The 12,126-nt window shown below is 40.5% G+C and overlaps 1 non-coding gene across 1 annotated transcript; it reads left to right on the forward strand.

The window, feature by feature from the left end:
* The first annotated feature begins 8,207 nt into the window (after positions 1 to 8,207).
* On the forward strand, positions 8,208 to 8,280 carry TRNAV-CAC (transfer RNA valine (anticodon CAC)). The gene has a single exon. It is a non-coding gene; the product is annotated as a tRNA-Val (tRNA).
* The last annotated feature ends 3,846 nt before the right edge of the window (positions 8,281 to 12,126 follow it).

Consider the following 12,126-nt stretch of genomic DNA (forward strand, 5'->3'; position numbering starts at 1 on the left):
CCTGAGCCATACTGCACTGTTATCCCAGTGCATGAGGACACCAGGTTTTCTGATTGGCTGAGACTAAAATTTTAATGGGTGCAAGAAAGCACATCTTTGAAAGTATCTGTTACCTAAAGATGCGACTTGTCTGGGTTGTTTTTATTCCCTGTGAAGTATCTACCTCCATCTTCCATGGTTAGGACCTGTAGTCCACACCCTAGTTCTGCAACAGAAAAAGGGCTCAGGGAAGAAAACTGGAGTTTTCAGGCTTCCAGAAGGAAAAAAATCAAAGATGAAGTCATTTCCATATTTCTTCCTTTCTGCAGCAATGCCCAGTTATAGAAGCAAAGAGAAGTAGGCAGCACAAAAATTGACCAGATCCACACAGCCTAAAACTATCATAGCTTATTCGCAATCTAGATAAGGCTGCTTCTTACAAGATCCCACCTACATGTCCACGGACTCCTGGCTCCAGGAGTAAATAGTTCTGGAAAATCTACATGTCATGTTTAAGTTCCTTTCCCAATCTTTGCAGATAATCAGAGAGTCACTAGCTGTCAACTAGAAAACAACTTGGTGTCTCTCTTCCTGTCTTTCCCACTTTCACCTGGGTATGGAATAGGAGAGAAGAAATATAAGTTTTTGTTTGGTACAATCAGTGAATTCCCTAATCCCTCCAGACTTCATTGCAACCCTGTCTCTCCCTCCCTAGGTACTGCACAGTCCACTGTAGCCCCTCGTTCATATACTCAGAGTCACTCTTCCAGCTGTGGTTAGGACATCCTGTGACATGATGCCTAGAGGGTCTAGAAGAATGTTCTCCAGAACTTTTCCAGCCCTGTCCAACAGAATTCTTGGGTGGGAACTTGGAGGCATTGGATATTATCTTTAAATGAAGAGATCAAATTAATAAATTATTTTTAAAATTAGTGTTCATATTTATTTATTGAACACCTATAAAGAGTAAACCTTGTGTAGAAAAGAATAAAACCAGAATGGCCTGAAATTCGTGGAAAAGGTTAAAGGAGAAATGAGTTTTCTTTATTAGCTATCTCTGTTTCAGAAGACTAGAATGAGAATTTCACTGCTGTGGGAAGGTAAGAAATATTAATAGATCGTGAGGATGTAGAATTCCTTGACTTCCATTACATGCTTAGAAAGAACAGAAAAACTGTCACATGTGAAAGGATTGCAGGATAAAATCTGAATGTTTTAAAATGAGGATAACTTACCATATCAGGTGAGCTTCATTCAAGAGAATGATAGAACCTACTTCTCAATGTGAATAAACATTGAGAAGTTGTGAAGAGCACAGTTGCCTTACGCCTGGAATATAGCCATTCTGACTACTGTGAGATGGTATCTCACTGTAGTTTTAATTTGCATTTCTCTGATGATTAGTGATGTTGTGCATTTTTTCATATATTTGTTGACTGCTTGTATGTCTTTTTTTGATAAGTGTCTACCCATGTCCTTTGCCCATTTTTAAAATAGGGTTATTTGGTTTTCTCTCGTTGATTTAAGTTTCTTATAGAGTCTGGATATTAGTCCTTTGTCACATGCATAGTTTTCAAATATTTTCTCCCATTCTGTAGGTTGACTGTATACTCTGTTGATTATTTCTTTTGCAGTGCAGAAACTTTTTACATTTAAGTCCCATTTGTCAGGGACTTCGTTTTTGTTGCATTTGCTTTTGAGGTCTTAGTCATAGGCCAATGTCGAGAAGAGATTTTCCTAGGTTTTCTTCTAGCATTTTTATAGTTTGACATCCTATATTTAAGTCTGTAAACCATCTCGAATTAATTTTTGTATATGGTGGGAGGTGAGGGTCCAGTTTTATTCTTGTGCATTTGGCTAGCCAGTTTTCCCAGCACCATTTATTGAATAGGGTATCATTTTCCCCATTGTTTATTTTTGTCAACTTAGTTAAAGATCAGTTGGCTGTAGGTGTGTGACTTTATTTCTGGGTTCTCTATTCTTATCCACTAATTTATGTGTCTATTTTTGTACCAGTACCATGCTGTTTTTGTTGCTATAGCCTTGTAGTATAGTTTGTAGTTAGGTAATGTGATGCCTCTGGATTTGTTCTTTTTGCTTTGGATTCCTTAACCATTCGGGCTCTTTTTTGGTTCCATGGGGATTTTTTTTTTTTTTTTTTTTTTTTTGAGACAGGGTCTCACTCTGTCACCCAGGCTAGAGTGTAGTGGCATAAGCTTGGCTCACTGCAACCTCTGCCTCTGGGTTCAAGTGATTCTCCCACCTCAGTCTCTTGAAGTAGCTGGGATTATAGGTGTGTGCCACCACGCCTGCTAATTTTTGTGTGTTTTGATAGAGATGAGGTTTCATCATACTGGCCAGGCTGCCCTCGAACTCCTGACCTCAAGTGATCCTCCTGCCTCAGCCTCCCAAAGTGCTGGGATTACAGGTGTGAGCCACCATGTCCAGCCCCATAAGAATTTTATAATGTTTTTCCTAATTCTGTAAAAAATGACATTGGTAACTTGATAGGAATTGCATTGAATCTTTAGATTGCTTTGCACAGAATGCTCATTTTAACAATATTGATTCTTCCAGTCCACAAGCATGGAATGTTTTCCCATTTGTTTGTGTTGTCTATTATTTCTTTCATCAGTGTTTTGTAGTTCTCCCAGTACAGATCTTTGACCTCCTTGGTTAAATATATTCCTAGGTGTTTTGTTTATTTTATCTGTGTGTGTATGTGTGGCTATTGTAAATGGGATTAAGTTCTTGATTTGGCTCTCAGCTCGAGCATTTTTAGTGTATAGAAATGCTACTGATTTTTTGTATGCTGATGTTGTAACCTGAAACTTTACTGAACTTTATCAAGTCTAGGAGTATTTTGGAGGAATCTTTAGAGGTTTCTAGATACAGGATCATGTCTTTGGTGAACAGAGATAATTTGGCTTCCCCTTTTCCTATTTGGATGGCTTTTATTTCTCCTGACTGATTGCTGTGGCCAGGATTTCCAGTACTGTGTTGAATAGGAGTGGTGAGAGCGGACATCCTTATCTTGTTCCAGTTTTTAGGGAAAATGCTTCCAACTTTTGCCTATTCAGTATGATGTTGGCTATGGGTTTGTCATAGATGGCTCTTATTATTTTGAGTTATGTTCCTTTGATGCCTGGTTTGTTGAAGGTGTGTATCATGCAAGGGATGTAAGATTTTATTGAATGTTTTTATGCATCTATTGGGATAATCATATGGTTTTTTAAAAATTCTGTTTATGCAGTGAATAGCATCTTTTATTTTGCATCTGTTGAACCATCCTAGGCATAAAGCCCACTTGATCATGATGAATTATCTTTTTGATGTGTTGCTGGATTCAGTTTGCTAGTATTTTGTTGAGAATTTTTGCATCTATGTTCATCAGGGATATCGGCCTGTAGTTTTCTTTTTTTATTGTGCCCCTGCCAGATTTTTGTAACAGGATGATAGTGGTTTCATAGAATGAGTCAGGAATCCCTCATCCTCAATTTTTTTGAATAGTTTTAGTAAGATTGGTACCAGCTCTTCTTTACATGTCTGGTAGAATTCAGTTGTAAAATTCTGTCTGGTTCAGGGCTCTTTCAGATTAGTAGAATTTTTATTACTGATTCAATTTCATAATTCATTATTGGTCTGTTCAGGATTTCAGTTTCTTCCTGGTTCAATCTTAAGAAGTTGTGTGCTTCCAGGAATTTAACTATTTCCTCTAGGTTTTGTAGTTTGTGTATATAGAGATGCTCATAGTAGTCACTGAGGATCTTTTGTATTTCTGTGGTATGAGTTGTAATGTCACCTTTGTAATTTCTGATTGCGCTTATTTGGATTTTTTTTTCTGGTTAATCTAGCTAATGGTCTATCAATCATTCAAATAACCAACTTTTCATTTCATTGATCCTTGGTGGGTTTTTTTTTTTTTTTTTTTTTTGGTCTCTGTTTCATTTCATTCTGCTCTGATCTTAGTTATTTCTTTCCTTCTCCTAGCTTTGGGTTTTGGTTCTTCTTCTTTTTCTAGTTCTGTAGGTGTTGTATTATGTTGTTAATTTGAGATCTTTCTAGCTTTTCAAGGTAGGTATTGAGTGCTATAAACTTTCCTCTTAACACTGCTTTTGCTCTATTCCAGAGTTTTTGACACATTGTGTCTCTACTTTCATTTGTTTCAATTTTTTTAAATTTCTGCCTTAATTTTATTGTTTACCCAAAAATGATTCTGTTGTTTAGTTTCCATGTATTTGTGTGGTTTTGAGAGTTCCTCTTGGCATTGATTTCTGCTTTTATTTACTGTTGTCTGAGAAGATACTTGATATAATTTCATTTAAAAAAATTTATTGAGACTTGCTTTATGACTAAGTATGTGGTCAATCTTAGAGAATGTTCTGTGCACAGAAGAGAAGAACGTATATTCTGTGGTTGTTGGATAGAGTATTCTATAGACATCTATTAGATTCATTTGGTCAAGAGTCCAATTTAAGTCCAAAGTTTCTTTATTAGGTTTCTGCCTCAGTGATCTGTCTAGTGCTATCAGTGGGATGTTGAAGTTCTCCACTATTATAGTATGGCTATTTCTTTGCTTAGGTCTAGTAGTATTTGTTTTATAAATTTGGGTGCTTCAGTGTTAGGTGCATATATATTTAGGATAGTTAAATCTTCTGATTACGTAATGCCCTTCCTTGTCTTTTTTTTTTTTTTTTTTTTAACTGTTGTTGGTTTAGTCTGTTTTACTTGATACAAGAATAGCAACTCCTGATCTTTTTTGTTTTCCATTTGCATAACAGATCTCTCTATCCCTTTACTTTGAGCCTCTGGGCGCTATAACATGTAAGACAGGTCTCTCTTAAAGACCACAGAAAGTTTGATTTTTTTTTTTCCAATTTGCCACCTTATGCTTTTTTTTTTTTTTTTTAATGGAGTCTCACTCTGTCACCCAGGCTGAGTTTAGTGGTGCGATCTTGGCTCACTGCAGCCTCTGCTTCCTGGGTTCAAGTGGTTCTCCTGCCTCAGCTTCCTGAGTAGCTGGCATTACAGGCACCCACCACCACGCCCAGCTAATTTTTGTATTTTAGTGGAGATGAAGTTTCACCATGTTGGCCAGTCTGGTTTCGAACTCCCGACCTCAAGCGATCTGCCTGCCTTGGCCTCCCAGAGTGCTGAGATTACAAGTGTGAGCCATCATGCCTGGACTACTCTATGCCCATTAAGTGGAGCTTTTAGGCCGTTTATATTCAAGGTTAATATTCATGTGTGAGGTGTTATTTTTGTCATAGTGTTAAGCTAGTTGCTTTGTAGACCCAATTATGTACTGCTTTATAGGGTCTATGAGCTTTGTAATTACATGTGCTTTTATGGTAGCAAGTACCATCCATGTTTAGAACTCGTTTGGACATTTGTTTAGAGCCTGTCTGGTGTTAATGAATTCCCTTAGCATTTCTCTGTCTGGGAAAAACTATTTCTCCTTCATTTATGAAGCTTAGTTTGGCAGAGTATGAAACTTTGATGAGCACTTTTTTTTTTTTCTTTTAGGTGGCTAAAAATAGGCCCCAGTCTCTTCTGACTTGTAAGATTTCGGTTGAGAAGTTTGCTGTTAGTCTGATGGGATTTCCTTTAGAGATAATTTGGTCCTTTTCTTCAGCTGCCCTTAAGATTTTTTCTTTCATATTGATCTTGGAAAGTCTGATGACTGTATGCTTTGCGATGGTTATCTTGTGTAGTATCTTGCAGAAGTTGTCTGAATTTCTTGTATCTGAATATCAATCTCTCCAGTAAGACTAGGAAAATTCTTTCCTGAATTATTCCTTCAAATATGTTTTCCAGGTTGCTTACTTTTTCTTCTTCTCTCTCCTGAATGCCAATAAGTCATAGGCTTGATCGCTTTACATAACCTCATAATTCTCAAAAGCTTTGTTCATTTTTAAAAATTATTTTTTCTTTATTTTTGTCTGACTAGGTGAATCTGAAAGACCAACCTTCAAGCTCTGAAATTCATTCTTCTGCTTGTGTAGTCTATTGTTAAAGCTTTCAATGTGTTTTGAAATTCCTTTAGTGAATTTTTCAATTATAGAAGTTGTATTTGTTTTTTTCTTAATATAGTTTTCTTGTCTTTCATATTCTGTATTGTTTTTCTGGTTTCTTTGCATTGGACTTCAATTTTTTCTTGGATCTCATTGAGTTTCCTTGCAATACGTATTTGGAATTCTTGTCTGTCATTTCTGACATTTCAGTCTGGCTAGGATCCATTGCTAGGAACTAGTACAATCCTTTGGAAGTGTGTAAATACTCCGGGTACACTGGAGTTCTTGCACTGATTCCTTCTCATCTGAGGAAGCTGTTGCTTCTTATTTTTGAATTTGGTATTGTTTGGATGAGGATTTTTAATTTTTTTATTCTTTTTTTTTTCCTTGATGGTATGACTGTGATATGTGTTGTGTATGATTGTTTGGCTTCATTTCTGGGTGCTTTCGGGGGTCCCTATCTCTGTATGTGTTTCTTGGTTGTAGGTAGCTTCTGAGCAGTAGCTTTCTCAGATGCTGCTTGTTGTGGTGATGTATTGGAAGTAAAAGCCAGCACACTAACCCCTGTTGGGGGTTGAGGGTAGAGAATTCTCAGGAAGCTTATCTCATGGACTAGCACTAAGCCCTTTGGGTAGCAGGGTTTTTTGATTCAGTGGTCCAGTTTAGGATGCAGTCCAGTAGATGCTGCTTAAGAGTAAGGGTGGATAGGTAAGCTGGTGTCCAGTGGAAACAGCTGCCCTGACAGGATGGTGGCAAGAGATCATGTTGGGGTGTGCTGAGGCCTCAGGGGAAGGGGCAGAAGTGCACTAGCTCCTCCTCCTGAGTAGGCAAGAATGTGATCCGCTTCCCTATCATGCCCCTGTCACAGAGCTCATAACCTTCATTTTATAAAGACTTTGTCCTTTGGTTCCTGGCTGTGGTGCAGCTGAAGTCTATGGATATGCCACTCTGACAGCTACCACTAAAATGGGGTTTAGGGCAGAGCCTCTTCCCTGAGTCCAGGGCAGGCAACTCCGTGATCTGTCCTCCATTGCCAGGGCACTGCAGCTCTGTATAGGGAGAGAGAATTGGGCCTGTCCTTCCTGAAAGCCCAAGCAGCACAGGCTCACTTTCAGCCTGGGTGGTGCCACCATGAATAATATAAACAGTGTTCTGTCCTAGTGTACACTCACTGGGTCCTAGAGAAAAGAACCACTGCTACGTCTGCAGCCATACAGGGGATAGGGGAGAGATGATCCCTGCTTTTCCACGCCTGTTCCTGGATGTCAATGCTGCCCGCTTCTGCGATTGGTGCCATGCCAGTGTCTTCTTTGTCCCTTGGAGGGCTTTGGGGCAGTGAGCGAACAACTGTTCTGATAAACGCAATTTAACCCACGACCCTTGGCTCGCTCAGGTCGTGGGGTTGGGCCGCCTTTGCGCTTTGCCTTTGAATCTGCCCTTCTTCTGGGTTTGTTCTCTCGAGCCAGGGGAAGCACTGGGCCCCCTCTCTTTGGCTCCTCTTGCCTTATCAGAAACCTCACACTCCGTCCGTTTCCAGAGAAGCTTCGGAGAGTGCTTTGCTGGGTTTGCTGGCGCCTAGCAGGGTCCAAGTATGTGGGGATGCGCGCTGTGAATCTGTGTTTCCTCCGCTGTGAAGGCTCTTCCCGCTTCTGTAGGAAAAGGCAATGCCCCTTTTGTCTTGTGCATGTGGTACTCCAAAGAGTCCAGACGCGACAGAAAGGCGGCGAATCCTCTCAGAGTGGGCAGGGGAGGAGATAGAATATGGGAATGGGCGGTAGAGGGGTGGGATTTCATGAAATTTCCTGATTTAAGGCTATCATGAAGTAGGCCTCTTTGGGAGCTCGGCTCTCCAGTCGCTGGTAAGGGTAACATCCCATCAGTCTCTGCTGAGGTTCAGTCGCGTCCCCCGACTGCATTTGGAGCCGAAGGCAGAACGAGGCCGGCACTGCGGCCTGGCGTCCAGTGACCTAGCGATCTGCATATTCCTCGGGTGGAAGCACTTGGACTTCAGATGTGAAGGCAATGCGGTCACTACTGCAGTAAGATAAGCAACTAGGGGAAATGGCACCTTCTTCTTCAAACTTTTTTTGAGACACTCTCGCTCTGTCGTCCAGGCTGGAGTGCAGTGGCGCGATCTTGGATTTGTAAACTATAGTAGAAATGGCTGATCTAAGATTTTCATGATTATATTTTGCCTGCTTTTGGAAATGTGTGGTTTCCGTAGTGTAGTGGTTATCACGTTCGCCTCACACGCGAAAGGTCCTCGGTTCGAAACCGGGCGGAAACAGGGCTGTTTTTACCTTTAAATTTAGTGAGTTTACTCGAGGTTGAAAAACAGAAAAGTTGTTGAACCTGTGACCTACATTTTAGACCTCATCAATCTAGACAGATTGTCGACCAGGCTACAATTTCCACTGGTCTGCCAGTAAGAGTACGTCACAGCAGGCCTGCTTAATGTTAGCTTGGTTCCAGAAATTCCTTAGGGTTCTTTTCATTCTCTTCTATCGCCTGAATTTTCACAGGCTGACATCTTAGCGCATTTCCTAAGGGTCCCGCTTGGCTTCGCTTTACTCTGATCCAGTTGCAGATCTGGCTGATTTGAGAGACAACAAAACAAAACATTTTTTTAAAAGGTTCTAAATCTGCATCTGGAACTCATAGAGTCAATATTCCGAAATCACACGAATTATGTATATACATTTGCATGCATACCCCTTCCCCAAATAATCCTCAGCAAACCGGTAAGTGTCCAAACTACTCTCCGGAGGCTTAGGTAATCAACAATTTAGTAAATATAATTCCTAATGTGTAGTGTACACATCCTGTATTGCCCACCCTTCTCTATTGCTTTGTCCCCGAGCGCCCTCAATTTTGCCTAAATGGGTTCCAGGTCATAGACACCAACTCTTGCTTTGCCTTCTGGCCTCGAGGCAGTGTGCTTCAGCACCATTGCGCCAGGTGAGGCTGCTGAGAACAGCTAAGTGGCCAGCACTAGTGCAGCTGGAGGCCAAGGCCCAGAATCTTCAGGAGTCTGCACTTTACCCAGGTGAAAAGCCCAAGGGCTCTCCTCACAGCTTCCCAACATCCCTCTACAGATTTTTAAAAATATTAGATTTATTAACCTGTAGAGGTGGAGAGAATCAAAGAAATCACAAGCTATCTCTGAGGGAAAAAGGAGAGCACCAGGAGTACATCACTTAAGAGTATTGAATCAGCAAGCCAAGGATAGGAAAATGGAATGGATAGGATGACTGCAGGGGATTGTACTGAGGTGGATGCTAACCACTACTTACTATTAATAGGTTGAGCCAAGCACACTAATGGGGACATAACCAAAATACTTAATAGGGCACTCTTTTGCCCACCATGTGTTTTATAGTATAATTGCTAAATGATGTATTACCCTACTGGTTCTATGAAGCTTCTGGAACCAAGGAGCCAGAGCATGGGAGCATAAAAATCCTGTCAATTGAAGCCTTGGGCTCTGCACTGCTAAGGCTGGCCCAGAGGCTGGATTGCAAATGCAGGTGCTAGTGTAATGGAATGGATGTTTGTGTTCCCTTCAAATTATATATTGAAGCCTTAACTCCCAATGTGAAAGTATTTTAGAGGTAGGGCCTTTGGGAAGTAATCAGGCTTAGATGAGGTCATGACCATAGGATCTCCATGTTGAGATCAGTGTCATTATAAGAAACAGAAGAAAGATCAAAGTGCTCTCTCTCTCTCCACCATGCGAGGACAGAAGGAGAAGGTAGCAGTCTGCAAGCCAGGGAGAGAGCCCTCACCAGGGAACCGAATCAGCTGGCAGTTTGATCTTCGACTTCTCAGCCTCTCAAACTGTGAGAAAGAAATTCCTCATGTTTAAGCCATCCAGTCTGTGGTATTTTGTTATGGAAGCCTGAGTTAAGATAGCTGGTTCACCGGGGAATCCACTGGCATGAACCTGTGAAAAGGTTATGACATGTCAATTAGTTTGCTGCTCCTGGATTTGAGTATTGGCAAGAACTATTAGAATGATGAGCACAGAGGGAAGAAGGGTACAGAGAATAAGGTATTAATCATTGTATCATTGTACTGAAGAAATAAAGGGACATTACATGGTTTTAGGCTGAAGTTATGTGCAGATTTCAGCAGTGGAAGGGTCACTTAGCATACAGTGTGGCAAGTGAGTGGTGCGTACTACACTGGCTGTAGGGAGTCCAGTTTTGTTTGTTTGTTTGTTTTTGTTTTTGTTTTTTGAGACGGAGTCTTGCTCTTTCACTCAGGCTGGAGTGCAATGGTGTGATCTCGGTTCACTGCAACCTTCGCCTCCCGGGTTCAGGTAATTCTCCTGACTCAGCCTCCCAAGTAGCTGGGAATACAGGCGGGTGCCCCCACGTCCAGCTAATTTTTTTTTTTTTTTTTTTTTTTTTGTAGTTTTAGTAGAGACGGGGTTTCACCGTGTTAGTCAGAATGGTCTCAATCTCCTGACCTCATGATCTGCATGCCTTGGCCTCCCAAAGTGCTGGGGGTACAGGCATGAGCCACTGCACCTGGCCAGGAGTCCAGTTTTTTTGTCTGCTTATGTTAATGGACGCAAGAGCTGATAGATGGAAAAGTGTAGTAATAAAGTGGCAGTAAGCTTGTGGAGTATCCAATAAACCTAAACACTATTTTTTTGAATTGAACTTATATTGTTGTGTTGTGAAAATGAGAGTTTATCCAAAGAAAGATCTGGCTTGGCAAACAGGATGGATGGTGGTGAGGATAAGTGTGCTAGGCAGGGCTAGAAACAGGTTTTAGTGATCGTTGAAACACCCAGGACAGTGCACTACTCTTTGGGAGATGCTGTGCTTGGGTCTGATCATTGGGTTTTGAGATAGAGTGTGGTACATGATGCTGACAGGGAACTCACTGGTGTGTTGAGTTTTAGCATCTGTGACTCTGAGATGCATATGAGGCCTTCGTAAATTTAGAAGTTGAGAGTAGAAAGTACAAGTTTGTATTTTAGAAGGAGATTTGGGAATACATGTAGCTCTGGTTGATATAGATATGTTAAGGTTTGTTGGCCAGAGCTGATGTGTGTCTTGGGTGTTGGGCAAAGAACAGAGAATGGTCAAAGCTCTTCCAGATCAATGTGAAGGGTGATTTCCTTGTTGGGCTCAAGTTTATGACTCAGCCTGGACCTAGCTTGTCCTCTCAGCTAGAGAAGAAGCATGATTCCATGTCACACACAGCTTCTGTCTTTGAAAAAGTCATAATGACTCCCAGACCCAACATGTGGGACAAACTCTGGATTTTTCTCTTCAGTTTAATCTCTCCAGGGAAAATTGAGGAAAGAAATCTCTCTACTATTTGAACTTCATCAAAAGACTAATATGTTAATATTTTGACTGTCAATATTTCCTTAAACTAGTCTACTCCTTACATAGCTAATACATCAAAGCATATTAACTTAGGAAATTAGATTCTCCATAACAATGAAATATTGACTGCAAGCATTATTAATCTTTTTATATCACATTTCCTTCAAGTGCTTTATACATCTTAAAGCAGACAAATAACAGTATTATAATGATCACAAGACCGATCATTACTCTTCTGCCGAAAAAACAGCGACAAAAGACTAACTCAGTATACCAACCTTTGTTTCTTCATTATCTCTACCTTGATTCTGTCCTTTTATTTCCTCTTTCCTCTAATTCTAATTTTGCTTCTGCTTCTTATTTCCTCCCTGAATTAGAACTTTACTTACCTAAACTACCAGTTAGGTTACCTTCTCAGAACCACTAAAGCAGCAGTTTGAGGTTGACAATTGAAGATTTAGGATTAGGGAAAAGAAACATGAATGAATTTCTGATGTTTTTTTATAGGGGTTTGTAATGCAGGTAGAAAGACCTTTTTCAGAGTTAAGAGTTTGATCCGACAAATGAGCTATTTTGATATTTATAACTTTGTCTAGTAAAAGTTTCCTATAAAAACATTTGCTTTGGATGTCTTTGTTAGCTTGTAGTTGACACTTGAAAAAGCCGCTTGCAAGTTTCTAAGTCTTCCTGGATACTCTTTTCGGCTATCTTCCAGGAAGCTGGTACAGGGAGGCATTGGTGGTTCAGTGGTAGAATCCTCACCTCCCATAGGAAGCTGGTTCAGGAAG

The sequence above is a fragment of the Chlorocebus sabaeus genome, chromosome 20 (assembly GCF_047675955.1).
Source record: "Chlorocebus sabaeus isolate Y175 chromosome 20, mChlSab1.0.hap1, whole genome shotgun sequence".
Classification (NCBI taxonomy): Eukaryota; Metazoa; Chordata; class Mammalia; order Primates; family Cercopithecidae; genus Chlorocebus; species Chlorocebus sabaeus.